General features: G+C 38.0%; 1 protein-coding gene and 1 long non-coding RNA gene across 3 annotated transcripts in view; one reads left to right on the top strand and one right to left on the bottom strand.

Annotated features, from left to right (window-relative positions):
* The window catches only part of LOC137620851 (uncharacterized), a 162,952-nt gene that overhangs the window by 80,335 nt on the left and 55,493 nt on the right, over positions 1-27,124 (bottom strand). The window lies entirely within an intron of this gene.
* LOC137621137 (uncharacterized) lies at positions 105-26,807 on the top strand. 2 transcript variants are annotated; one of them, XR_011040128.1, is made up of 9 exons: positions 105-1,479; positions 2,925-2,984; positions 3,312-3,415; positions 13,335-13,477; positions 14,010-14,133; positions 14,364-14,642; positions 25,499-25,550; positions 25,716-25,881; positions 26,271-26,807. It is a non-coding gene; the product is annotated as an uncharacterized lncRNA (long non-coding RNA). The 2 variants fall into 2 exon arrangements; XR_011040129.1 differs by lacking the exons at positions 2,925-2,984; positions 14,010-14,133 and having other exon boundaries at positions 1,148-1,479.

Genomic DNA, 27,124 nt, shown 5'->3' with positions numbered 1-27,124 from the left:
CTATTCTTGATAGGTTTACAAAATTTGTAGCAGATTCTACATATTGTTTTCATGGGTACTTAAGAGTCCTAACTTCAAACTCAGTTGGTAGTGGCTGGGTCGCTTCCTAGCATTATTGATTTTTTGTTATAGATCAGTTGATGGGCACCATAGGGGTTATAGGAACGTGATATCATGTGTTCCATAGGGTAGTGTTCTTGGCCCATTACTTTTCATATATACACATGACATGTGGGTTGGCCTAGAAAAAAAGCTTGTTGCATATGCAGATGATGCTACTCTTTGCATCAATTCCATCCCCTGAATGCTGATCTGTGGTTAATGAATCCCTTTAGAGATTTAGCTAAAATTAGTGCATGGTGCAAATGTCGGTTATGAAGTTTAATCCTAACCAAACTAAATTATTTTAAGTAGGGCAAGGACGGTGGCGGCTCAACATCCGGATCTCATTATTGATAATTTTTCTTAAATTTGTATGACTTAAACTTTTATGTGTGATTCTCGACAGCGTTTACTTTTGAGAAACACATTAGGTCTCTTCTTCATTTGCACAAAAAAAAAAAATTGGCATAGTCTTTAAAAGATTTTCGGTTATCGATCTATCCTGAAGTGTTAATTCTTTCATTCTACCTTGTTTCGAGTATTGTTCTCCTGTCTGGTCTTCAGCTGCTGATTCTAATCGTAATTTGTTGGACAGAAACTTACTGTCTATTAAATTTCTTATTCCTGATCTAGATATTAATCTTTGGCACCGTCGTTCAATTAGTTCATTATGCATGTTGCATAAGATTTTTCATAACTCTGACCATCCTTTACATTCAGATCTCCCTGGACAATTCTATCCTGTTCGTAATACTAGGCAGGCAGTTCATTCTAATAGCCAGGCCTTCTCCATCATGAGGTTCAATACTAAATAGTATTCTAGAAGTTTTATTCCAGCTGTTACCAAGTTGTGGAATGATCTTCCTAATCGGGCAGTTGAATCAGTAGAACTTCAAAAGTTCATAAGTTGGAGCAAATGTTTTTGTTGACCAGGCAGACAAGTTTTTTTTTTTATAGTTTGACATGTTTTTTTTTTTACTTTAATAGTTTATATATGACATGTTTTGACGTTGTTACTGTTTTTAGAATTTGTTAATTTGTTCTTTCCTTATTTCTTTTCCTCACTGGGGTATTTTTCCCTATTGGAGCCCTTGGGCTAATAGCAGCTTGCTTTTCCAACTAGGGTTGTAGCTTGGCTAGTAATAACTTTCTTGCTCTTGCATAATACAAAATATCGCTAAACTTTCAATGAATTAAAAGAATTTGAACAGCGTGAACATTATTTCTTTCAAGGTCTGAATTGTCCATCCACTACCGTTACGAAGCAGTTTTTAAGGAATATTTGCCTACAATTTAAGTATCGTCGTAAGTTTAATTTGTAGTAAAACTTGGCAAATGGTGGTTGAAGTGTGGACAGCTTGGGGACCTAGGCCTATTGTAAGTATGTAGTAAATGCAGAAGTTTATTTGCTTAACCTCGTGAAAGAGGTGTTTTGAACAGAAAACCTTGTAATATGACAATTTGGAAAACGGTTGAGAAAAGTCTTTATACTAAATACTTTTCATACGCGATGAAGCACATAAAGCATATACAAAAGTGAATGAGTTGGTTAAATTTGTCAAGGTAATACGGTCCTGATGTCTGAGCACAATGAAGCCGGGAGATTAGACTAGTTTCAGCTTGTAGTTTAAAATATATAAATGGGAGTAGAACCAAAATTTTACTTTTAAAGTGAGATACTGTTAGCAATTTAACTAGGTCTTTTGGGGGTACTTTAGTTCATTTTATTGCAGCCTTATTACGCATGACACTTTGCCTTTTTCTTTTTTCAGAAATCCTAGTTCCAAAAATCCATTGTATCGCTTAAACTTTATTCATAGTAATTTTTTTTTAAAGTTTAAGACAAAAACGTTGAAATTTCTTACCAGCATCATGGCTTACAAGAAGTTTTAAGTACGCAGAAATAACGAACGGTAGCTTGGTTTAAAACTAGGCAGGTTAACCAGCCTCGTCTTGATATTTAGTGAAGAAAGTGCTTGGAAGTGTTGTTTAACAGATAGTAAGTATCAGTTTTGTTGCCTAACTTTCATTCCGCAAGTTTCATATTCTATTAGTTGGAATTTTCAATTTAAATATATAGAAGTTACTTATCCTCAGTTTGTAACTGAAAACCTATTCAACCAAGTTAATGCTGTCCAATAACATAGCCATTATGGATAGCAAAACTAAAATTAAACTGCATTGAATCGTAAGGCCTTTAATTTCCTCACAAACGGTAGGAACTTTGAAGAGAGTTCAGAAATTATTCATGCAGATAACATTTGCTGCATGTGTCAAGCCAACATTTTGTAGCATGCTTTCTAGATTAGCAGGTGTGCTTAATGTCGTCTTTCCTTGCCCGAACTGTTAACAAGATAGAGATAGTTTGCCTGTAGTTCTTTGCCATGCTGTGATATTTGCTCAATGCCCCTCTCCTTTGTTTTAAATGTTTCATAAATGCTATGCTGTATAGACTTAACCTTATTCCGCAAGTTAATATATTGGATTGTTTTCTGAAGGTTACACTTACACCAGTTTTTATGCAAAGCATGTTTTGTAGTTTTAATACAAAATTTGTTTGAAACTTAGGAAAAATGGCGGAAAGTATTATCTTAGTTATATATGGCCTTCATTTTGTGCCTACTAGTTGTTCCCTTATTACAAAGTTACTATTAATCTTAAGGGTGCTACGATTTTCGTTGGTTTTGAAACTACCTTCACGCCTTGCTGTTGATCTTTTATCCTTTATTTGCTCATACATAGTTGTTTCTGAAAACAAGCTTCTCCAGTACTATTTATCTTATAATTGTAATGTTTAATTTCACAACTTTGGGGCATTACAGAGAAATTGTGCAGGATGTTAGGTCCCATGTTAAAATCTCACTTCGCTACTGGGCATTCTGGTAAGCTATTTTGTTGGACTTCCTTTGATATTTTCACCACTGATGGTGTGGAAAGCAAACTGAAATATTACAGCCCAAAAGTTCTTAAATTTCATGTAATTAGTCTGTTAATTAATCCTATCTTATTGCATTAAACTTTTCCCAAAGTTATAATATTAGTCCTATTTAGATGGCAATCTAAATTATCCACATATATATATAAAAAAAACTTTAACATCAACTGCTTACTGTAAAATAAACGAACCCTTCCTACATTTACCAATAACTATTTCTAATCTATTTTGAGAAGTTTTGATGTTTTATCTAAAAGTAGTCTTTCTTTTCCAGACTTAATCATTGGGAAATTGGAACTGACGAAGGAACTGGACTGATGGTCACAAGACGACTTTGAAAAAAGTGGATAGTTTTCGGTTCCGTGTATAGTTAATTAGGTACATAGCGTTTTTCTGTTTAGTTTTCTGCTGTAAAATGATGGAAAGGAAGGTTAGAGTTGATTGTATGTGTTGGCTGATCTTCATAATTTTAGAAGTAAAATTCTTGTCCCTTTTAAGTTATTACGGGTCGAGGATAGCAGTAATTAGTAGTAAAGCTACCTTAAAATATTTAGCTTTAAACATTCTTTCTGTAAAACTTTAATTTTCAAGCTATCTTAATGCGCATAAGTTAGTCTAATCTGCTTACTTGATATACTCCAAATATATCTTTGAAACCTTCAAGTTCATAGGTAATTCTTAATAGTGACTAACAAAACCATTTGGATTTGGTTCAAAGTTTCTTTAGGTCCCTAAGCATTTATGAAAGTTGATGGAAAATTTGACATTTCATAAAGTCTCTCTCTCTCTCTCTCTCTCTCTCTCTCTCTCTCTCTCTCTCTCTCTCTCTCTCTCTCTCTCTCTCTCCTTTTTGTGGGGGGGGGGTGTCTTTGCTGTTGAGCCAGCTTTTGTCGGAAACAGATGGTCGTGTTCCTAAAATTCTCATTCACCTGAGCAGCGAATTTTATCTAAAAAGTAGGTAGAAATGTAAAGAATTTACCATTCTCCGCCTTGACTAGGTAATCCTGAGGCTAAAACCATTAAAATATTCTTATCCCCTAAATTTTCAACTTTATTGTATACTTTTACCATTTTTATTATACTGATTTGCAACTGTAACGAATTTCCACATTTTTGCTTGTTTGTACATTAAATTATCTATGAAACCTATTAAGTGTTTTTTCATCCATTGTGACTTATAACTGATTTTAGGATTAATAAAAGCTAAACTTGAAATTTCGTATTTCGGGAGTATTCTCCAGGTTACAAACTAGAAAAAAACAATTTTTAAAAGTGGATAATGGTGTAAAATTAACATCGCCGCCTTAGCCAGTAGGCAAGTTACAAAATCTTGAGGTTTTAAGTGTAATGGTACTGTCGTTTTACAATACTATAGATACTGGGTGTGACTAATTATTTTAAATAAAGCTGTTAAAGTTTGGGACTTCTAAATCCTAGTGTTACTAATGAATTACAGTATCATCGACTAAAAGTAAAGTTTTAAAGTGAAACTGTAATTATCACTGCATTAAAGCAGATATGCAAATTATCTCGCCAAATGAAGCGCCCAGGTGGCAAGAGTTAGTTTGTCATAAGCATACTAAGTTCATCTAATCGATACTGCCCAACTCAGTTGAGCTTCACTCTGGGCTTATTAATCTATTTTAATTGCTAATCCATACTGGTTGCGGAAAACTAATATCATTGCCGGGGATGATAAATATTAACTTAATAAACCAGGACTTAGTGTCTGGTTCGGGAAGAGATTGATTTACTTGCCTGTATATAATTTCAGTTTGGTTAGAATTTGAAGTTGGTCTATGCACCTGAAGTCTTATTTTCAAAGTAAAAATTTCAATGGTTTTATTGTTAATTAGGTTTACTGATGAATTGGGTTTAGAGATAGTTATATCAGGGAGATAAATCATTGGTAACGAAATAAAATATAAAAGTTTTGGCAAGCCCTGTCCTGTATCCGCAACAATTTTAATGAATTTGATGTCACCTTATGTGCGAAATAACTTATTTGGTTGAAAAATAGCATGCCATATAAGGGTTGTCTTTGTGAATTTACAATGTTGAGCATAATTGAATACTGAAGTTCATAGAAATTTGGCTTTGAAAGGCCATAGAACTTCTGAAACTAAAGGTAGATAAAATTTCTCTGTGCATGACAGAGGCATTAGTGACAATTCTTTGCAATAAGAAAAAGGGGCGACAGGGTACTTGGAACACTCGGTGGAATAAATTGTAATGACTTAATCTATAAAACAGAATTGTAGATTCCTGTGTTCAACAAAAGCAGTGTTTGTATAATTTGTTTGAAGTTTGAATTAAGATAAAGGTATAGGAAAGTGAGTGGAATTTTGCCCATTTTGAAACTACTACGAAGCTTGATTAATTTGGTTATAGTTTAGGAAACTTCTATTAGAATTTGAGCTGAAAACTGAGAAACTACTGAAGTGTAGAAGGAAATACGTGGCAGCAGTCTCATGAGTATACTTTAATCCCACCATGAATAATGAATAATTGGTATGCAGTAGTATTAACAAGACTAAGAGGAGTTAATCACTCAGCTAGCCGTCAATGCCTTGCAGCTGATATTTAATAAAGATTTTGTAAATTAGTCAACTATGTATTAGTTGTAATGGCTATGCAATATAAAATTATGGCATTGATAGATTAGGCAGCCTTGAAGTAGAATTTAGTGTTGAATATTCTGAGGTATGTGGAAGAGTAAGCCAAACCAGGGTAACAGTAACACACCAATGCTAAAAAAAAAAAATAAATGCTTTCAAGTATATAAATCTACAAAATACCCACATTCGACTAGTTCGCAGTAATATTGTGGAGATTTGAGTTGAAAATATGGTAAATATTATTGCTTCGCTGTTGATTTTGCCTTGCTGATTAAGATATGCCTATTAACATAGTTAATGTTTTGGGAGGTGCTGTTATCGCAGCAATGTTCATTATACTATTAGAGGTGGGACCTTAATTTTTCAAGGCAGAACTTGACCAGTTGAAAATCGCCTACAGCCAACAATGTAAAATAAATTTAATACTCATAAAGCATTTTGTTTTATCTGGGCGGTAAGGTAATGGAATGGCATATTAGGCTACAAGCATGTAGGATACTATATGAATTGGTCAATCAGTTAAAATGCAGTAGAGGAATCCTAAAGCTTCCGTGTAACTTTTCTATGAAACCTAAGTTTTTTGTTAACTGATTTTGTAATATTTCCAATTTATCTCAACAGTTCTAATAAGTCTTTCTTAGTGTTTTATTATAAACTTCTCGTTCTCCATGTCTGCTTCACGGGCGAGTTTGATTTGATGCTGAGCTTGATTCCTGGGCTTGATTCCAACAATTTCCAGTACTCAATTGTAAGTGCTTTTGACTTATTTTCTCATCCTGTCTGTTTATCTTGATGGTGGTTTTTGTTGGAGAAATTTATACCATATGGATATTTGCAGCAAATTTTTATGGAAAGATTGATCTCGTAGTCAGATTGAGGTATGAAGGTATATTTAGTGGAATATATTTAGTGGAATGAATTCCTCCCTTAAATATGCTGACTAAACGTAAGATTCTTACCGATTACCATGTTTGATGGAGTGTTAAATATGTCGTTTAGCAGGGATAACAAACGGATTTTGAGCGAAGCGAAAAATCTATTTTTGGGTGATATAGCCATGACGTCTTGATGGAAGTGTTTTCGCCTTCGGGGACCATATAGGGGACCGTGTTGATTGTGTATCTTTCCACCCTAACCTAAATGTAGGAACCCATAAAAGTACAGAACTAGCCCCCAAAGCCTAACCTAGAGAAGGAGGGTTAACTCCTAGGCAAGGTAGGCTGAAAGACACATCGCAAGTTGCAGGGAGGGAGGAGTAACCCAACCAGATGCAACTGAGGAAAGGCAGAGCCGTTCCTTACTAATCGGTCGCAACCCTAAGGGGGGGATCATTCCCTTAGGATAGACAGAGAAGCGATAAATACTCTTGATTGTAGACAAAATTCCCCTATATAGAAGGGGAAGCATGGCAACAGAGAGAATGCCCGCAGGCAGGGGATTAGGGAGCATATAGGGGTTCCTACATTTAGGTTAGGGTGGAAAGATGCGCAATCAACCCTGTCCCCTATATGGTCCCCGAAGGCGAAACCACTTCCATCAGGACGTCATGGCTTGAGCCCAAAAATACCATTGGATAGCACCAGAGCAGAAACCTAGGTTGTTGCTTGCTCTTAAATCAAAATAACCCTTAGTTCTTATTTTGAAGAATCTGATGGTCTTGTTTTATTAAGTCAAATTTGAAATTATAGATTTTATTTTACACTGTGTTGTGACCTGTTCGGTGTTTTCTGTCTGGTAAACAAGACAATCAGTTCTGAGGCTGTAGAATCTGGATTGGTATAATATTTAGTTTTAAGTAAAAAATCCTGTCATCATTTGGGGCAATTATCTAGAACAAATAATTTTATCTTAATCTAACTTTCCTCTTCAAAAGCCAGGCAGTAGTAATCCTCCAAATTCCAGTTTAGGCTATAGCCATATTACTGCATTATGGATGGACCTACGCAAGTCTAATTTCGCCATCATAGTTTGGGTAAATACTGTGATCATATCCAAATACTGACATTTTATCAAAATTTACACTTTGAGAGGTTGAGCAGAAATGTTAACAGATTTTCAGTGTTTGTTCTATGAGGGACTGAGTGTTAAAAACTAAAATCTGACCCACCCTAAATACTGTAACTTAATTCCCTTTCAAAACCAGTTGGAGTATTTTCATAACTGTAACAAGATACTTTAATTATTAGTCGTCCTAATATAATCATTCTAACAGGACTTCTGCTTATGGAAATCCCCCCACTTGTTCAATTAAAACATTTAAAATGTAACTTGTCGAATACTTATAAACAAAGCTCTTGCACTAAAGGGCAACAGACTACGCTGATACTTTTGACTTTTAACGAAATAACATGGAAGGGGGAAGCTCTAAGAGAATTGGATGTTCTGCTGTAGCCTAAATAAAAATTACTCATCGGTGGTCTTGCTTAGTTACGAATGTTGCCCGCTTGACTCATATAAAAGTACTGCCTGGTTCTTATCGGTGGGTGGGAGCTGGGAGGCTGGCTTGGCCGCGTGAGTGCTGACTCAGCTGAGCACAAATGTAGCTTTTGTTGCGTCTGACATTGAAAGCTCGATGACCCATTTCTTGATTAAGAGCAAGCTTTAAATCATAGTCGCACACATAGCATCGCGTTCATTTAATGAAATTAATTACTTTTTACAGGGCCATTGTTGTGTGATTAATGTAATTAACGATTTTTGTTTGTAATATACTTTGGAAAACACTGCCACAGTTGTTTACACCTGCAGGAGTTGTCGGAAAAACAATGCCGTTGTGACGAGGGAGACAGATCGTTCACACCTTGGGTTGTCAGGTAGCTGTTGTCCAGGTACGGTGATTGCCCCGGGCCTTTGAGGTTGTGAATTCGTGGTGTGGGTCCTTTCTTGCCATTCTCCTCATTGGTTGGTGAGTTGCAACTCGAAGGTCGTCCATTACTACCACAGAGGGAACTTGTAAGGTGAGTTTTAACTAAAAGTCATCTAGGCCTATTCTAAGAAAGTATGGCATCTAAGATTACAATGGACATGATTAAGCCATTCACCGGCGAAGGAGACGTTGTCATGGTTGAAGGAGCTGACCTTCGTGGCTAAGCTACAGGAAATAGTAGACTTAGCCAGTTTTATTCCTTTGTATCTGGAGGGTGATGCTCTAGCACTTTATTTGGAGATGGGTGATGAAGACCAAGAATGTGCAGCAAAAATTCAATAAAAATTGAAAGGGTTTCATTGTAATGTATTACAGGGCAATGTAACCTCACCCTGTAATACAATACAAAATTACCATTGAAAGTAGCCTTTGGAAAACTTGTTCAATTGAAGTGGACGGGAGAAGGAGAACCAGTTGATGTGTATGCTAATGAGATAAGAGGCTGGCGGGGTTAGCCAAGTTTGATAAGGTTGGTTTATAAAATGTTGTGAAACTAAGGTTTGTTAATGGTTTTCCAGATAATATTAGTGTTGCTTTACAGCAATTGCCAAATGTGATGACAATGGCAATGAGTGAATTGATTAGCCATGCTAGGATTTTGTCATCTAAACAGCAAGGTGGTGTGGTAGCTGTAACTGTCAGAGAGGGTGGAGAAGGAGGTGGTGCAAAACATGAGACTAGGGCTAGGCCTTTCCAGTTTAGGGGTCAGTGTTTCCGATGTGGTGGCCCTCATATGTTAAAAGACTGTAAAGAGACACAGGTGATGTGTTTTAGGTGTAATAACATTTGTCATATGGCCAGTCGTTATCAGGAACAGGTTGCGGAAAACTGAGTAAGGGGTGACTACTGCGCTTGTAGCCACCCTTTTGGTGATAAAAATGTGCATCTTGATACATTGCCTATAATTGATGTTTGGATTGGTAATTTGACTGCAAAGGGTCTTGTAGATGCTTGCTGCTCTACATCTGTGGTACATTCTAAATTTGTGCCTCACTGTAAAGGAAAAGTTTACTGTAAATCAGTGCTTTTGATGGGAGTCATATTAAGTCTAAAGTTGCAGATTGTGTGGAGCTGGGTGTAAACGGTAAATGTGTGAGAGTGAGGGCTGGAGTGTCGAATCAACTGGTTAATGGCGTTGATGTGGTGTTAGGAGTTGATGTTATTGACCAATTGGGAGGTGTCACAGTGACCCAAGGATAGGTATGTTTTGGTGCTTTTGGTGTTGCTTTAGCTGGTCAAGAAATTAAGCATAGACTTGGTGAGAGGGATAACAAAAGTTCAACAGTTGTAATTGAAGATCCAGACTTTTATGCTAGGTTTGATGGACAGAGATGGACAGTCAGGTGGTTTTGGGAAAATAATGAAACTGTGTCACTGAAGAATAAAGTAAGCTGTTATGATAAAAAGCTTGATGGTTGGAAGAAGGAAGAATTTGAGAAGGAAGTTAAAAGGTGGATTGCTGAAGGTATTTCAGTTCCCTGGAAAGAAAAGGTTGACGTTGGTATCATTCCTCTAATGGCAGTGGAACAGCCAACAAAAAACAAGGTGAGACCAGTGCTTGATTTTCGGGAACTTATATGTCAAGTGTCACACTGGTGATGATGTGACTGATGTATACAGTGAGACACTGCGAAAATGGCGACAGACAGGTGAGAATGTGTGTTGTGGATTTGAAGTCTGCCTACTTACAGTAGAGTGTTGACGAAAAATTGTGGCCTTATCAACTAGTGAACTATAAGGGACAGACTTTTTGCCTTACAAGATTGGGATTTGGGTTGAACTCTTATGTCTAGGATACTAAAGACTGTATTAAGTAAGGATGAAAAAATAGAGAGCAACCAGTTCATATATAGATGACATTTCTTGTGAATGAATCGACAGCTTCTGCTGATGAGGTGATTAGACATTTGAATACCTTTGGCTTGATAACAAAATACCCCGAGTCTCTCAATGGAGGTGCTGCTTTAGGATTGCAACTGCAAAGAGTTGGAGGAGAGTTGATGTTCGAGAGAGGTAATAAGGTGTCTGAAGTTGCAGATATGCTTACAAGGAGGGAATTGTTTTCAGTTTGTGGTACATTAGTGGGTCATTATCCCATAGCTGGATGGTTAAGAATTGCATGTAGCTACATTAAGAGAAGAGCCTCAGGAGCACGTTGGGAGGATCCTGTTGGTGAACAGTCCATGATGATGGTTAAAGAAGTAATTGAGAGAGTAAAGTTAGATGATCCTGTGAGAGGAAACTGGTGTGTCCCCGAGTGTAAAGCATGGTGTTGTGTGGTGTGATGCCAGCAAAATTGCTATGGGTGTAGTTTTGGAGATAAATGGCAAAATTGCTGAGGATGCTGCTTGGCTTAGAAAAAAAGACTATTTCAACCACATCAATGTTGCCGAACTAGAAGGTGTTTTAAAAGGAGTAAATTTAGCCATTAGATGGGGTTTAGAGTTGATAGAGGTGAGGACTGACTCTGCAACCGTGGGGGCATGGTTGAAATTTATAGTCAGTGTTGAGAAGCGTGTCCACACAAAAGGAGCTGCCGAGATGATAATTAAAAGACGCTTGGGTACATTGAAGGAATTGATTACTGAGTTTGGTTTGAATATTATGGTGCCTTCAGAGAAGAATAAAGCTGATATTTTGACGAGTCAAGAAGAATTGGTTGGTGAGCAGTGAAGTTGAACATGCACATCTGTGCAAGTGCTGTAGTTGATATAAGAGTTGCATAATAAACACCATATGGGAATTGACAGAACACTATATTTAGCTAAAAAGTTGGATCCTCAAGTTTCCAGAGAATGTGCGAAGAAGGTAGTTCAGTGTTGTGATCGTTGTCAGTCCATTGATCCTGTGCCTGTGATGCACAAAGGAGGTGAATTAAGTGTTGAAAGAAACTGGCAGCACCTAGCTATTGATGTTACTCATTACAGACAGGTACCCTATTTATCAGTGGTGGATTGTGGTCCAGGTCGTTTTGCAATATGGAGGCAGCTAAAGAGAGAAGATGCTCAAGAAATATTTACTGAGTTGAATAGCATCTTTTTGGAAAGAGGGCCAGTTGATGAACTATTGTTGGATAATAGTACAGCGTTTAGGTCGCAGTGTTTAGGAGATATGTTGTCTCGTTGGAACACTTAAGGTGTTTCGGGCTGCTTATCGACCAAGAGGAAATGGAATAGTTGAAAGACATCATAGGACCATCAAGGCTATTGCAGAGAGAGGAGGAATTAGTCCTATAGAAGCAGTGTTTTGGTACAACAGCACACCTAGATCTGGACAAATTGAATCTTCTGTTCCACAACTTTCGGTATACAGATATGAGTGGAGGTATCCTTCAGTAGTCCCCAATGGAACAGATACCAGCCAAGACAAGCCCCTTTTAATCAAGATGGGAGAGGAAGTGTGGGTGAATCCCCCAAACGCCCATTGTACTACTCAATGGCATAAAGAGATTGTCACTCGTGTGAACTCTTCAAACAGCATTTCCGTTGATGGAATGCCAAGGCATGTGTTGGATGTGCGACCAGTTATAGTTCCAGCTTCCCTATCTGATGGCTCAAGTGAAATGTCAAGTGATGATTCAGTCTCTGAAGAATCAGTGGAACCACAAGTGAGTGTTCAGAGAAACGGGAGAAAATCAGTGTCCAGAGGAATAGAAAACCACCTGTATGGATGGCTGATTATGTTTCTGATTAAGTCTTGTGCTGTGTGTATGTATGTATGTGTGTATGTATGTATGTATGTATGTATGTATGTATGTATGTATGATGCGTGTTGATCTTAAGATCAGGTGGGCGTGTTGTGGGATTAATGTAATTAACGATTTTTGTTTGTAATATACCTTGGAAAACACTGCCACAGTTATGAGGTGGTTAGATTGTTTACAGCTGTAGGAGTTGTCGGAAAAATAATGCCGTTGTGACGAGGGAGACAGATCGTTCACACCTTGGGTTGTTGTCAGGTAACTGTTGTCCAGGTAGGGTGATTGCCCTGGGGCTCTGAGGTTGTGAATTCGTGGTGTGGGTCCTTTCTTGCTATTCTCCTCATTGGTTGGTGAGTTGCAACTCGAAGGTTGTCCATTACTACCACAGAGGGAACTTGTGAGGGGAGTTTTAACTACAGCCATATTGCTAACTTGCAATTGAGAGTGATTGCCCATGTAAATTACTTTTTCTTTATTGGCTTAAAGGCCTGCTGCTTACTGCTGCGTATAGTTTGCTATATAAGTGATAAATGTAATAAAGAAACTTGGATTGTCCACTTGCCTCTTTCTTCCATAGGCCCTCTCTAGTCCCCATTTTCTATATTTCACTTTTCTCCCGTCTGGCAACTTTTACCTCTTAATATGCTGTTCTCAATTTGATCAGACATAATCCTTTACGTCAGACTTGGAACATTGAACAAAGTCTTGGAATGTGACATGAGGGCGATAGCTAAGTGGCATTCCAGTTTTTTAAAAAAAGAAAAAAAAAAACTGTACACTAAACATTCAATTAGATACAAGACCTTTTGAAGAATTTTTAGGATCCTTAAGAAATTTCTTTATATCTAGGTTAATGTAATAAATAAGAACATTCTCTGGGCTAGTTTGCAATGAATAAGAACTTTTCATTGCTCTAATTTAAATCATCAAAGTATTTTTTATGAAAAAAGTTTGAGGGAATTTAAGCAACATTAAGGGAAAAATGGCTGAAGATTTTAGTTTTATCACAGAAATCCTAATTTCCTACAATAAAAGAAATTTTACCTTTTGCAGATAGTTGGCTTCTACCTATGACCAAGGAATAAAAATGCCTCGAATTTCGTCTCGACCATTTAAATGCGGAAGGAAGAAATGACAACGGATGCCTTGTACACCATAGGAGGATAGTGCTGTTAGTGCACCTCATACATGGCACTGTAGGTATCAACAAGGGTCTAGGTAGGGTTCCTTCGGCCCATGGCTAAATTGTCTAGATGTGCCTCTTCTATACCTCCGTTCTTGCTTCCTTCATTCCATCTCTGCCCAACTTCTCGTAACTTCAAGTTTAACTGCAGCTGAGTGCCGAATGTCCTCGTTGACAACAGCACCGGGCCATATAGCCCAAAATAATCTAACCCAATAAGGTGTCTTGAATTTGATCTTGACAATAATTACCTAGCCTCCTTGTGGTAAACTCGCAGCACTAAGATCTTGGTGGCATATCTGCGTTTGTTACTTATGCTTTTTATTACACCAGACTACTATTAAACCAATCAACGGACCTATTGACGTAATGCTCAAGGAGTTTAGACCTAAGTTTTTCAACTATTAGTTTTTATGAATAGAACTATTTTAATATTTTGAATTTATTTTTTTACTATTTTAATGTTTTAAAGCTATTTTTTCACTTTTGATATAATTCTGGATGTATTTGTAGCCATATTTTAATTCTACTCTACTTTACCTTAGTTTCAGCTTCATTTCATTCATCTTGAACCAACCTTTTTAAACTTTAACGGAAGTGCATCTTTGGAACTTTCACCCCAGTTGCACCTAGGTAATGAAGCGCCGGGCTATATACAACCATTTAAGTGTAAGCAATCCAATGTAAATATATCTCTTTTCTTAGCCCGACTAATCCAACATTATTGACCTGCTCTTTTTTTATAAAAAGTTGTTTCTTGGGAGTTTTCACTATTACATTCAAAAGTTTTTCATGAGCTAGGTGGGTTTATCATAGTCCAAGGTTTGTCAATATTAAAATCATTGTTTTGAAAGTAACATTGTCCTTACTTCATTGCTGAGGCCGGGGTCCTTTTCCAGGTATGGCTTGTTAAGAGACCTCCCAAGGAGCTGTTTTTTGAGCGTTGTTGCCAAAGCCACCCAGCCCTTACCCCATTGCTGTCATATTGCAAGTAGTAGTGTGCATGTCATGAAACTATTCTAGTTCCCCTCTGCATAAGTATTGGGTGCCATTTACACAATAGAAGCAAATCGTAAGGTATCTGACAACTGTTAGGTTACAAGAAGTATTTTGTCACGTGGTTACCCGGTGGCTGAAATGTACTTGAAACTGGTAACTAGAAACATCTTAATCAAAAAGTAAGAGATTAGACTGTTGTATTCTCTATGCTAATTGACTGAATTTATCTTTTAAGTTATCAGTTGTCTTGAAATATCTCCCAGCCTGATATAATATTGAACTCTGAGGCCCTTTGTAAAAGAATTGAGCAGCTTATAACTTAACCATATATATGACGAATTTTGAGAGTAGCGAAAAATATATTTTTGGGTGAGGTAGCCATGTCTTCCTGATGGAAGTTCCTTCAAAGGTAGCTTCCTAGGTATATTTGACTACAGTGATATATCCCAGAGAATTTACCAAAGGTATCCAGAATTCTAACTCCTGGAGCGAATATCCCTTTAAATTTTACTAAGGGATATCGCGTAATATCAGAGGACTTATTCTTGACACGTCTCATGGCTATCTTCATCCCCAACAGGGCTTTCACTATGAGGGAAAATAGAGGCAAGAATAGGGCGAGTCGTTCCAGACACATCGCTCTCGATGAGTCACTACTGTACCGCAAATAGTGCGCCTGTCTGCTACCCGAGGCGCTACAGTCATTCTTTGTAGCCTTGTAGGTGATGCAGATACAGTAGTATAGGGAGGGATTCATTATCCTTTAGTCCCAAAAGAGGGTTGGTCCATCAGGATGACATGGCTACCTCACCCAAAAATAGATTTTTCGCTACGCTCAAAATCCGTTTTTTGGGCTCAGGCCATGTCGTCGTGATGGAAGTGTACCAGAGCATTAATGTATCTGTGGATTTCCATTAGTGCCGTTCATCTCGAGCTAAATCTTTCCTCTTCGGTCTTTAGACCTAGAGACACTTGATGTTACCGTTATACATCGATCAGCTGATCATAAAATATGTTGGTGCTTCCTGCCCCCTACAGGGAAGAGTCTGGGTAGACTCGAGGAAAAAACCCGAGGATTGCGAGTTCAGGGTACAATCTAGCAAACAGTTTGTATATTAGTGTCAACATATACGTAAAGCATAGTCTGTACTAGGATGGAAATGGCTTGGGCAGATTACTGTAGCTTTCGGGTCTGTGAAGAGACGGACAGGTATATATATATGTGTAGGAACGCTTTAAACAGTAAAATGAACAGTCTTGTACAACAAGGTCTTACCTGTTTGCCTGGAACACCATGGATCTTAGTTCTAGTATTGACTTAATTATCAAAATAGTCAAGGATGCTCTGACTTATGCATTTAAAGAATTGTTTAAATTACTATTTGAATAAATATTTTGGGCAAAGGAGACGCAAATATTCGTTCTATTGTTTATTACAAAAATAGAAATCATGGTTGTAAACAATTACAATGTATGTTGAATAATTCTACATACAAGCATAAACAGTAATAACAGAATAAAAAAGGGGTTTGCCTGAAAAGGAAAACATTAGCCACTCAAGGGAAACTTGAGGTTTCGTTCTATAATCTGTTGTTACTAAAAAACACTGCATATAAGAATGCCTGGCACTTGTCAGTTTATTATGCTTAATGTCACCTGTATAGGGAGTACAGTCTACAGTGTTATCACTTAAACACAAAACTCAACACGTCTTATGAGTATCATGTACACCCTTCACTCTAAGTCCCAAATAGTGCACTGTTCTTCGCAGGAATCAAGCAGCGAGTTTTATCATACTGCCCACCACCACCACATGAAACTTAATTTCTTGTAATTGCATCGCGTAGTGCTTGAAGAAGACCCTCGAGGACTTCCATCCAGTATAAGTACGAAGACTTTCAAACGACATTGTTTGGAAGAAATTCAGAGACGAGGCAACTTTCCTCGGATCATGACCTGCGGGTGTACTGTCTGGATCTGCGAATGAAGTAGGTGATTTTTGCCCTAATCTGTTACAAGGATAACGTTGAACCAGAAGTCTCTCCCCTGAAAAGCTGACCTCCCTTCAAGTCTGAAGTTCTACGAAGATAGACCTTAAAGCATTCCACTGGGCAGAGGGATGCTTCTTCCTTCAGAGGGCAGATTCTCCAGGGACCCCATCTCTTAGTGGGCAGCTCGTTCTTGGCGAGAAACGTTGGGTCCGGAAAGAGGTTCGGTTCTCCATTGTCTGTGAACTGAATGTGGCCATCATCCCACGAGAGGGCCACTATTTAGCTAACTCTGGCTCCCAAGGCTAATGCAAATAAGAATATCACCTTCTGAGTCAAGTCTTTCAGCGAGCAATCCTCATTGTTCAGGGTTGATGCTAAATGAAGAACTTTGTCCAAAGACCATGAAATAGGCTTAGGAGGAGCTGCGGGCCGAAGTTTTGCGCAGGCTTTAGGGATCTTGTTGAAGATTTCGTTGGAAAAGTCTACCTGGAAGGCGTAAAGTATTGGTCTGGCTAGGGCGGATTTACATGTAGTAATCATATTGGCTGCTAAACCTTGTTAATGAAGATGGATGAATTAGGACAAACAGAAGTCCGTAGAAATCTTCTTAGGTTTCTTCGCCTTGACAAAGGCCACCCATTTTTTCCAGGAAGACTCATATTGTCTTCTTGTTGACTTTGACTTGTACTCTTCTAGGAATTTGATACTGTCCCTAGAAATCCCAAACAGTTTCTTGACCGCTAAGGCAAGAAAATCATGAGATGAAGGTTCTGGGTTTTCACTGATGAAGCTGAGACAGTCAATTTCTGCACTAGCTGAGTCAGAACTGGGTCCGGCAACGGGATCAGTTTCAGTCGTAGTTCCGTTACCAGGGGGAACCAAATGCTGTTGGGCCACTTGTGGGCCACTATTGCTGCCGTCCCCCGAAAGGATCTCGGCTTGTCGAGGACTTTCAGCAGAAGGTTGGTTGGAGGGAATAGGTAGATCTTGGACCATCTGTTCCAATCTATGGACATTGCATCCATCGCTTCCGCTAGAGGATCCTCGTACGGGGCTACATACCGGGGTAGCTTCTTGTTGTCGCTTGTTGCGAAGAGGTATATCTGCAGTCCCGGGACTTTGCGTAAGATGGAGAACGATCTTGCGTCTAGGGACCATTCTGACTCTTATCGGTTTGGTTCTGGATAGAGCGTCCGCTGCCACATTGCGGAACCCTTGAAGTGGACTGCTGACAAATGCCATCTCTTCTTCTCCGCTAATCGGAGGATGGCTAGTATCACTTGATTTACGTGAGGCGATCTCGAGCTCTGTCGATTTAGGCATCTCATTATGACTTTGCTGTCTAGAACCAGACGGATGTGGATTGAGCAGCAGAGTTTGTTTCTTTAGGGAAAGAAAAACTGCCATGGCTTCCAGGAAGTTTATGTGGAAGGTTTTGAAGGGGGGAGACCAGGTTCCTTGGACTTTCCGATGGTGAGAGTGACCTCCCCACACTACTTTTGAGGCATCCGTGTGAATGGCGACTGACGGTGGAGGTGGGTGTAAGGGAACCTTGTTCTTTAGGTTTTTGGCCTCCGACCATGGCTTGAGTAGGGATCGCAGACGATTTGGTGTCGGTCTTTTTAGATCTCTTCGAGCGTTTGATGCGTATTTTCTCCAGACTCCTGATGCATCTTTTAATTGTGCTCTCAATACTGGATCTGTCACTGAGGCGAACTGGAGAGACCCCAACACACACTCCTGTTGCCTTCTTGATATCCTTGCGAATCGAAGAAGGCTTCTGACAAATCGCGCTACAGTATCTCTTTCCGTTTCTGTGATGGAATGGAAAGGCAGTGCGACTGCAAGTTCCAGTGGATGCCGCCCAGCCACTGAAACCCCTCTTAACGAGAGAATGCTTTGATGAAGTCATTGGGCTTCAGTACATCATATCATTCCCGTGCTGAAGGCTTTTGACGGGCAAGAGGGCTCTCGAACTGGGGAATTTCTTTTCCTCAGTTTGACTCTAAATTTCTCTCATTCTTTTTCTATTACCTCTTATTGTTTATTCCTCCTTCATAATTATCAGCTGTCTCCAACCTTGCTGTCAAAACTCTCTTACCCATTTCACTGTCCAGGTTTTTTAGAGGGGACATTGTATCCATGATCAGTTTTTATTTCAAAATCAATTGTGGGAGCTGTGGTGGTCTTGCCAACTGCCCGAAAATGTTTGGACACCTAGGAGTGTCAGTATTCCCATACTGCCACGCGGAACTATCTCGTAGGAAATTTGGCCTTCGGATTCCAGGGGTTGGCTATTTTATAGAGATAGGACTCACGGCATTCTGTTCGGTTTGCCTGCCACTATGATTAGAGTGGGGATGATTGTATTCTTGAAATGCTCTGTCCCATCAAGTGGGTTTGGCATACACTTGAGCCACTCTAATCATAGTGGTACCATCCCTTTGTGGTAGGGTAGGGAGTGGACATTTGGTAAGCAGCTTTCACAGGTGTCATTGGTGGAGAAATTAATTCCAGGAAAGGCTAACGGTGTCTTCTTTGGAATTTCAGACAGTCTTAATTTTTTCTCTTAAACTTTATTTTTTCTCTTAAACTTTATTTTTTTCCATTGTTTTTTTTTTTTTTTTTCATTGTTATTATGACCCCTTCCCTCCCCCTGAAAAAATAACTAATGAGTAAACTTAATATTCCCCGTACCCCTGGATCAAATGGCGAACCCCAGACACCGTTGACGACTTCTGCTTGTTTAAATAGGGAAAGCTCTGTTGACAACCTCGGCAATAAAAAGGATTCCTCCAACAATACTTCTCTGACCAGTGTTGTTAAAGACAATTTATCGGCACTAGTGGAAAATGATGCTTGTAATAACAGTAATACTTTACTCTCTGGTTCTGGCTCATTACCAGATCCAACAAAAAATCTGAAAATTCTCCACTTAAAAAACATACCAATTGGTTGTAGCTATGACATAATTCATGAAGCCTTCTGTAGATTTGGGGCAATCAAATAAATTTTAATGGAGCTTAATGGTAGTAAAGGCTTTTGGGAAGCTTGGGTATCATTATCAAGTTTTGAGATTGCTTTAGAAGCAAATAAAAATTTTGAGAGCATAAAAATTGACAATTGTTTGATTTTTGGGGCTCTGTGATAAAGCACCAAGACACCTAGAGGTATATAAACCAGAAGAATGGATGGAAAAAGAAATAGAGCATAGACTTCCAGAAGTAAGAACCCCCAAGCCCCAAACATGGATAATTGCATCTGGGAAGATAGATAATTATAACTATTATAAGATTAGTAAATTTATACAAAAAAAAAGTTGGTTTAAAGTAAGGATATTAGTAGATACGGTAAGCAATCTGTTTTGATTAATGCAAAATCAGATACTCAACCTCACATGCTTTGTGGCATGAAGATTTCAGAAATTGATCCTATTAAGGATATTAAACCACATATGAGCTTCAGCTATGGTAAAGGAGTAGTTTTTGATAGCGATCTATATGAATTTTCAGAACCAGAAATTCTGGACATGTGCCCTGCTAATGTTTGGAAAGTAAGTAAGATCCCTCAAACAAGCATGGTAGTTTTAACATTTGAAACCCCTGTTATACCAGATCATATAATTATTGAGAATGAAAGAGTACGTGTTCGAGAATATAAACCTAGGCCTTTACAATGCTTTAATTGTTTCAAGTACGGTCACCCTTCCCGGTACTGCAATAATACGAAGATCTGTATTAACTGTTCTTTGTTAGAACATGGCCAATGCAACAGAGATACAACCTGTGCAAACTGTAAAGATAATCATAAATCAAATGATAAAAAGATGTAGAGAATACAAGAAAGAAGAAGCTGCAATCTTGAAAGCAAATGCTGAACATATATGTAGGTTATGCTCGCGCGGTTAAGATGCCAACAAAAGATTATAATCCACTACCCCTTACTACCACAGGGGGACCAGTGGCAGCACCTGGCCCGTCAGGTGCATCTCCCTTAGTGGTAGTAGCCCAGCCATCTGGGTCAAGTGCTCAGCCTATAAAAGCCAGAGCACAAACCTCCAAAGAGGTCAATATGGTTTCCAACACACCAAAAGTATTGTCACCGATAGGAGCATCTCCCCTAGAGGTAGTAGCCCAGCCTTCTGGGTTAAGTGCTCGAACTGTTGAAGTTCTAGCACAATCCTCCAAGGAAGCCGATGTGGCTTCCACCGCCTTGAATGTATTGTCTCAGGCAGAATCTCTACCGGATTTGAAAACAAGATCTTCCAAAGAGGAAAAGGTCCCCATCATCTTCACCTTCATCTAAGTCAGGTAAGTGCCCTACTGCTCATGATCCTAAGGTTGACTCTTATAAAGATCCTAGAAAAAAAGAAAAGAAGAGTGGTGGCCTAGTAAAGCCTTCCATCTCCAGGCCTTACATGGCTTCATCTGAAAAGTCCCAAAAGACAAATGAGACAAAGAAAAATAATAACAAAAGATAATGTCTATCATCCAGTGGAATTGCAGAGGTCTAAGTACTAGCATTGAGCAAATAAAAACTTTAACCATGGACTCAGACACGAAGGTAATTTGCCTACAGGAAACCAAGATCAGTGACAAAACATTTAATCCTGGACTCAATTATCATTTTTGTAGATCCCCTCCTTTGCAAGCTGCAAGAGCTCAAGGTGGTACAGGTTTTATTATTCACAAATCTGTAAAATTTGAAACAATCCCACTCAATACACCACTACAGGCATGTGCAGTTAGAACTCATATCGGGAAAAAAATTACTTTATGCTCGCTATACATTGAACCATCCTTAGAACTTTTCCTCTTAGATCATGCTGGTAATCCAAGAAGGCTTAGACTTTCTGACCTCCAAGACTTGATCAATCAGCTTCCTGCCCCTTTTATTTTAATGGGTGATTTTAATGCAAAGCATACTTTATGGGGTGGAAATGTGTGCGATAGATGGGGTAATCTTGTTGAAGAATTAATCGACAACAATGATGTAATACTAATGAATGGTGGTTCTCCAACTAGGTATGATGTATTCCACAACTCTACATCAGCCATTGATTTGTCAATCTGTTCCTCATCTATTCGATTGGACTACCTTTGGTCAGTAAATGAACACCTACATGGCAGTGACCATTGGCCGCCAATGTTAAATTATGTTCATAATCTTCCCTCTCAGTGTCCACCAAAATGGAAGATAGATGAGGCAGACTGGGCAGCTTATGAAAACTGTTCACACACTGATAAAGAATATGATGAATTTACATCTCCAGTGCATGCCTATCAACATCTTGAAAATATTATTGATGATAATGCTAGCAAGTTTATACCTAAAACATGCGGTTTACCCCATCGCTCTGTAGTTCCTTGGTGGAGTAAAGAATGTGCCAACGCAAGAAAAGTGACCCGAACTTGCATCAGAAGATACTTGAGGACAAACTATTTAGCAGATAGAATAGCATATCTCAGAGCCTGTGCCAAACAAAAAAGAATTTTTAAAAAAGCAAAGAGAGCATCTTGGAAGAAATATATATCTAATATTAATACCAAAACTCCTTCAAAGGAAATATGGGACAAGATTAGAAAACTTCAAGGTAAATTCGTCTCTAAGCCTCTACCAATATTAAGGGAAAATAATAGATATATATCTGACCCCAAAGATTTAGCAGAGGTTCTTGCTAAGCACTTTGCTCATGTATCAAGTGCTGACAACTATTCCCCAGCATTTCAACAAATTAGAGCATCAACATCTGTTGTTCCTCCTGCTTCTTCAAATACTGAAGCTTTTAACCTGCCTTTTAGTATGGAGGAGATGCAAAATGCTATCTCCAGCTCTTCTTTAACTGCCCCAGGTGAGGATGGCATCCGGTATGAAATGATATCACATCTTCCAGTGGATACCAAGGAATTTTTATTAGAAACCTTTAATGGTCTATGGGCTTCCCATACATCTCCTGATTCTTGGCATACTTCAATTGTAATTCCAGGCCACAAGTCTGGTAAAGACCCAGAACTGCCATCTAGTTATAGGCCCATATCCTTGACCAGTTGCATATGCAAACTATTTGAGAGAATGATCAACAACAGACTTGTGTGGTATCTAGAATCAAAAAATCTTTTATCTAACAGACAGTTTGGTTTTAGGAAGAACCGAAGTACTCTAGACCCTTTGCTGATGTTATCAAGGGAAATTTCAAATGCTTTTTCTAACCAAAACCAGGTGGTGGGTGTCTTTTTTGACCTCGAAAAGGCATATGACACCACATGGAGGGGTGGTATTTTAAAGCAATTGGCCTCGTGGGGTATAGGAGGACATATGTTCTCTTTTATTGAAGAATTTTTATCAAACCGCTCAATTAAAGTGAGAGTAGGGTCAGAACTATCTTCATCCTACATGCAAGAAGAAGGTGTCCCCCAAGGCAGCGTATTGAGTGTGACCTTGTTTGCTGTTGCTATTAATAGTCTCATAAGTCACATACCTCCTGGCATACAAGGATCACCATTTGTTGATGACTTTGCAATTTATTGTAGTGGATCATCTGCACTACAAGCATGCCAAAATTTTCAAATTGCAATAAATGCTGCTTCCGCATGGGCAAATTCTCGTGGATTCATGTTTTCTCCTCAGAAGACCAAAGCCAATCGCTTTACTCGTACTCGTAAAAGGGAAGAGATCCCCACCCTTTTCTTAAATGATTGTATTTTGCCATATGAGGATAGTGTCAAGTTTCTTGGAGTCATTTTCGACAAGAAAATGACATTTGGTCCCCATATAAATGACCTATCTATCAGGGTTAAGAAGTCACTGAACATTCTGAAAGTGATATCGCATTTTGATTGGGGTGCTGATAGAACAACTTTGCTTAGAATTTATACATCTTTGTGTCTGAGCAAGTTAGACTATGCATGCCAAATATATGGGTCAGCTACAAAGACTTTACTTGGAAAACTTGATATTGTTCACAATGCTGGGCTTCGCATCTGCACAGGTGCTTATAGAACATCTCCCATTGACAGTCTCTATGTTGATTCTGGCATACCTCCCCTTTCCATTCGCAGAGAGGAGTTGAGTTTGAGGTTTTTAGCTAGGTCCCTTGCTGTGAGAAACAATCCTAACTGTAAATATGTTAGGGCGCCTTAGATCGGGCTCCTAACAGATCTAGAGTGCCTAAGCCTTTGGAAGTACAGCTGAAAAATTATGCTAGAGAAGTAGGCTTGTTAACAGCACAGATAGCAGAGGTAGGATATCCCAAGTCTCCTCATTGGTGTAATCCACCTGTTAAAAGTATGTTTTACGGCAGGAGGGAAAAATACCTTACCTAGTAGGGTAATGAAAAGTGAGTTTTTAAATCATGATGCTCAACATCATGGGAAACATGTTTTTACAGATGGCTCCAAATCGGCTGCAGGAGTTGGAAGTGCAGCTGTGGTGGGGGATATTGTTATTAGAAGGAAACTCCCATCCTCTTGTTCAATTTTTACTGCTGAGCTGTACGCAATAATTCTCGCAGTCCAACATATTTTTAAAAATGGCAACCAAAATAGTTTTTATACAATTTTTACGGATTCCAATAGTGTTTTACTCTCATTAAAACAAATTATGCCAGGCCATCATCTAGTACAAGAGGTGCAGGACTGGTTAGTACTTCTGCAGTCTAGGAAGAGTATCAGTGTTCACTTCTGTTGGGTCCCTGCCCATGTTGGGGTGGATGGGAATGAACAAGTAGATGAGGCAGCAAAGGAAGCTTCAGGGCTAAGTAATCCATCCCCCTTGAGTATTCCTTACAAAGATCTTAAAAGTGAGATTCATCTTTACTGTAAAAATAAGTGGCAAGCTCGATGGTCTGAACTGACCACCAATACAAAATTGAAACAAATCCACCCATTGGTGGGTAAATGGTCATCTTGTAATTCTACAAGTAGAAGGGATACCATTATTATAACTAGGCTGTGTATTGGCCATACACATGCAACGCACAATTATTTAATGAAGAGTGGGGAAGGGAGACAGGCCCCTCTTTGTAATACCTGTCAAGTGACAATGGATGTTAAACATATTTTAGTCGAGTGTCCTGTTTTTAATCTTCAGAGGAGGACACATTTACTCCAGGACAAACCTTTAAGAGATATATTGGGGGAAAACTGTAATACCCTGAACTTGAGAAAATTTATACAAAGTATTGGGTTATATTACGAGCTATAATTGATTTTATTAATTTATATATTTATTTTACCCTTTTAATCCCTATTTATTTCACATCTAGATTTTATTGTATGAAAGTGTTACGATTTGTACTAAAGTTTAAAATGATACTAAATGGTGTGAGTGTACAGATATGATTGAATGATTTTCGTTATATAGCGCTGAATGGCCTTTGATGCCCCAGTGCTTGGCTTAATGCCTAAATCCTATATTCAATTCAATTTATATACTCTATGGTAGGAAAATCACAGGTTCCTTGGATATGTTCACTGGTTAGATTTTCAAGTATTACTCTCTCTGGAAAAATAAGGTTTAGGAAAGTTTGCCTTGAGTGTGAAGGTTGAATGAAAGATATTTTCCTTAATTTTGGCTTTCTGTACTGAGAGAAACTTGCTTATCATTGCAATTGAATTAGCAGTTACAATCTGTGAGTTTGCATAGTTTTGCTCATGACTGTTGTCAATAGTGACTTGCTAATTACTTAGGTCATTGTAATCTTTGGGGTGATTTAACTAGAAGGTATTGGTGACTTGTATAAGATAAAATAATTTAGCCCTTGACATTTTGTTGTGAAACTGCTCCTAGTGTTACTAGTAATGAAAGGAGAGGTAAAGACTAAATTTGTACTCTATTACCTAAGCTTGATAATTCCTTTTGCTTCATTAGCCCCCTTTTGTAAGTCTTTAGCTCTTTTGAAAGGGAACCTTGAATGAATGTTTTTATTTTGTACATTCTTTAGGTGTTATTTTTTGTTAGCCAAGGTTTGCTAAAATTTTGTCTTCACTTTAGTACACTTAACTAAAATCATAAGCGTGATTTTTCAGCTCAATGCAATTTTACAGATTGTAGGTCAGATACTGCAGCTCTCACAAGGTGATACTCTCCTCACAGAATGTAAGTATTTTGGATTTTAAGAAACATTATTTGGCTATTTCTTATGTTTGTTTACATCGTGCAGTGTAATTAAATTTGTAGTTTATATATAACATAATGGATGTTACAACTGACTACAAACCATGTCAAACATTATATGGAAACCGACGTTCAGCTTTTTTCCAGATTAACTATCACTTGCCCGTAAGGAGTATGAATTCTTCAAAGGTATATTGGCTTAAAAAAAATCAAGTGTCTGATTTTCATGTTCTCCAAAGATGACTTGGTTTCATTAGCCAGATGTCTGATGTTCCTTCATCACTACTGATTACACAAGATAAATCAATCTATGGTAAGACATTTTCATAACAATGAATTTTAAAATATTCATGACAATGAAGTTTTATTCATAGTAACTATGAAAAATTTTCAAATACTTTTGTAAAATATTAATTTTGTGAACTATATTATAATTATGTAATAGGGAAAATTTTCTACTATTACTATTAACCAATTGTATAATAGCTACTATTAACCAATTGTATAATAGCTACTATTAACCAATTGTATAATAGCTACTATTAACCAATTGTATAATAGCTACTATTAACCAATTGTATAATAGCTACTATTAACCAATTGTATAATAGCTACTTATTCATCAACCTATCATAAGTTGGTTTTGAGCATAATTACTTTTATTTTGAGCCATCATAACTATGCCTTTTAATTTTATTGCAGATGAAGGTAGTATAGCAAATATACGGTAAAACAATGCTAGAGAAAAGACAAACTGTGGTACAGAAAATGGTAGTAGAGTTTTGAAGGCAGGAGTCTTTATTGTACAAACAGATAGGTGAATGAACTTAGTGAAGTTACCAAATGGATGAAGTGTAACATGAAGCCAATAGAGTTGCCAAATGGATGAAGTGTAACATGCAGCCAGTCCAGTTGTCATAAAAATCCATGAGCAGATTGAAGACATAGTGGAGTTGTCAAATAGATGAAGATCAACATGCAGCCAGTCCAGTTGTCATAAAAATCCATGAGCAGATTGAAGATACAGTGGAGTTGTCAAATAGATGAAGATCAACATGCAGCTAGTCCAGTTGTCATAAAAACCCATGAGCAGATTGAAGACACAGTGGAGTTGTCAAATAGATGAAGATCAACATGCAGCCAGTCCAGTTGTCATAAAAACCCATGAGCAGATTGAAGACATAGTGGAGTTGTCAAATAGATGAAGATCAACATGCAGCCAGTCCAGTTGTCATAAAATCCATGTGGCAGATTGAAAGCATTTAGATAATAACGCTTAAGTTGGTGCCTTACAGAAGAAGATACTACAAAGGGATACCACAAAGAAAGGAAATTCTGGGCCAAATGAAATTTTTATAATTAATGTAGTTTAACTTCCTTAGCCTCCATCTTCTGTAACATTAGGATAAATGTGATATTTCTATGGAAAATAAATTTCATTTAAATATTGTTTTTTTTTTTTATTCCATATTCCATATTTTTTGATTTCTCTAATATTTTAGTTGCATAAATGTAGTTTATATTTAATGCAAAGTATACAATACTATTTGGTAACT

Source organism: Palaemon carinicauda, chromosome 27 (genome assembly GCF_036898095.1).
Source record: "Palaemon carinicauda isolate YSFRI2023 chromosome 27, ASM3689809v2, whole genome shotgun sequence".
Lineage (NCBI taxonomy): Eukaryota > Metazoa > Arthropoda > Malacostraca > Decapoda > Palaemonidae > Palaemon > Palaemon carinicauda.
Note: the sequence above shows the minus strand (reverse complement) of the source record. Positions and strands in the feature narration are given on the sequence as shown.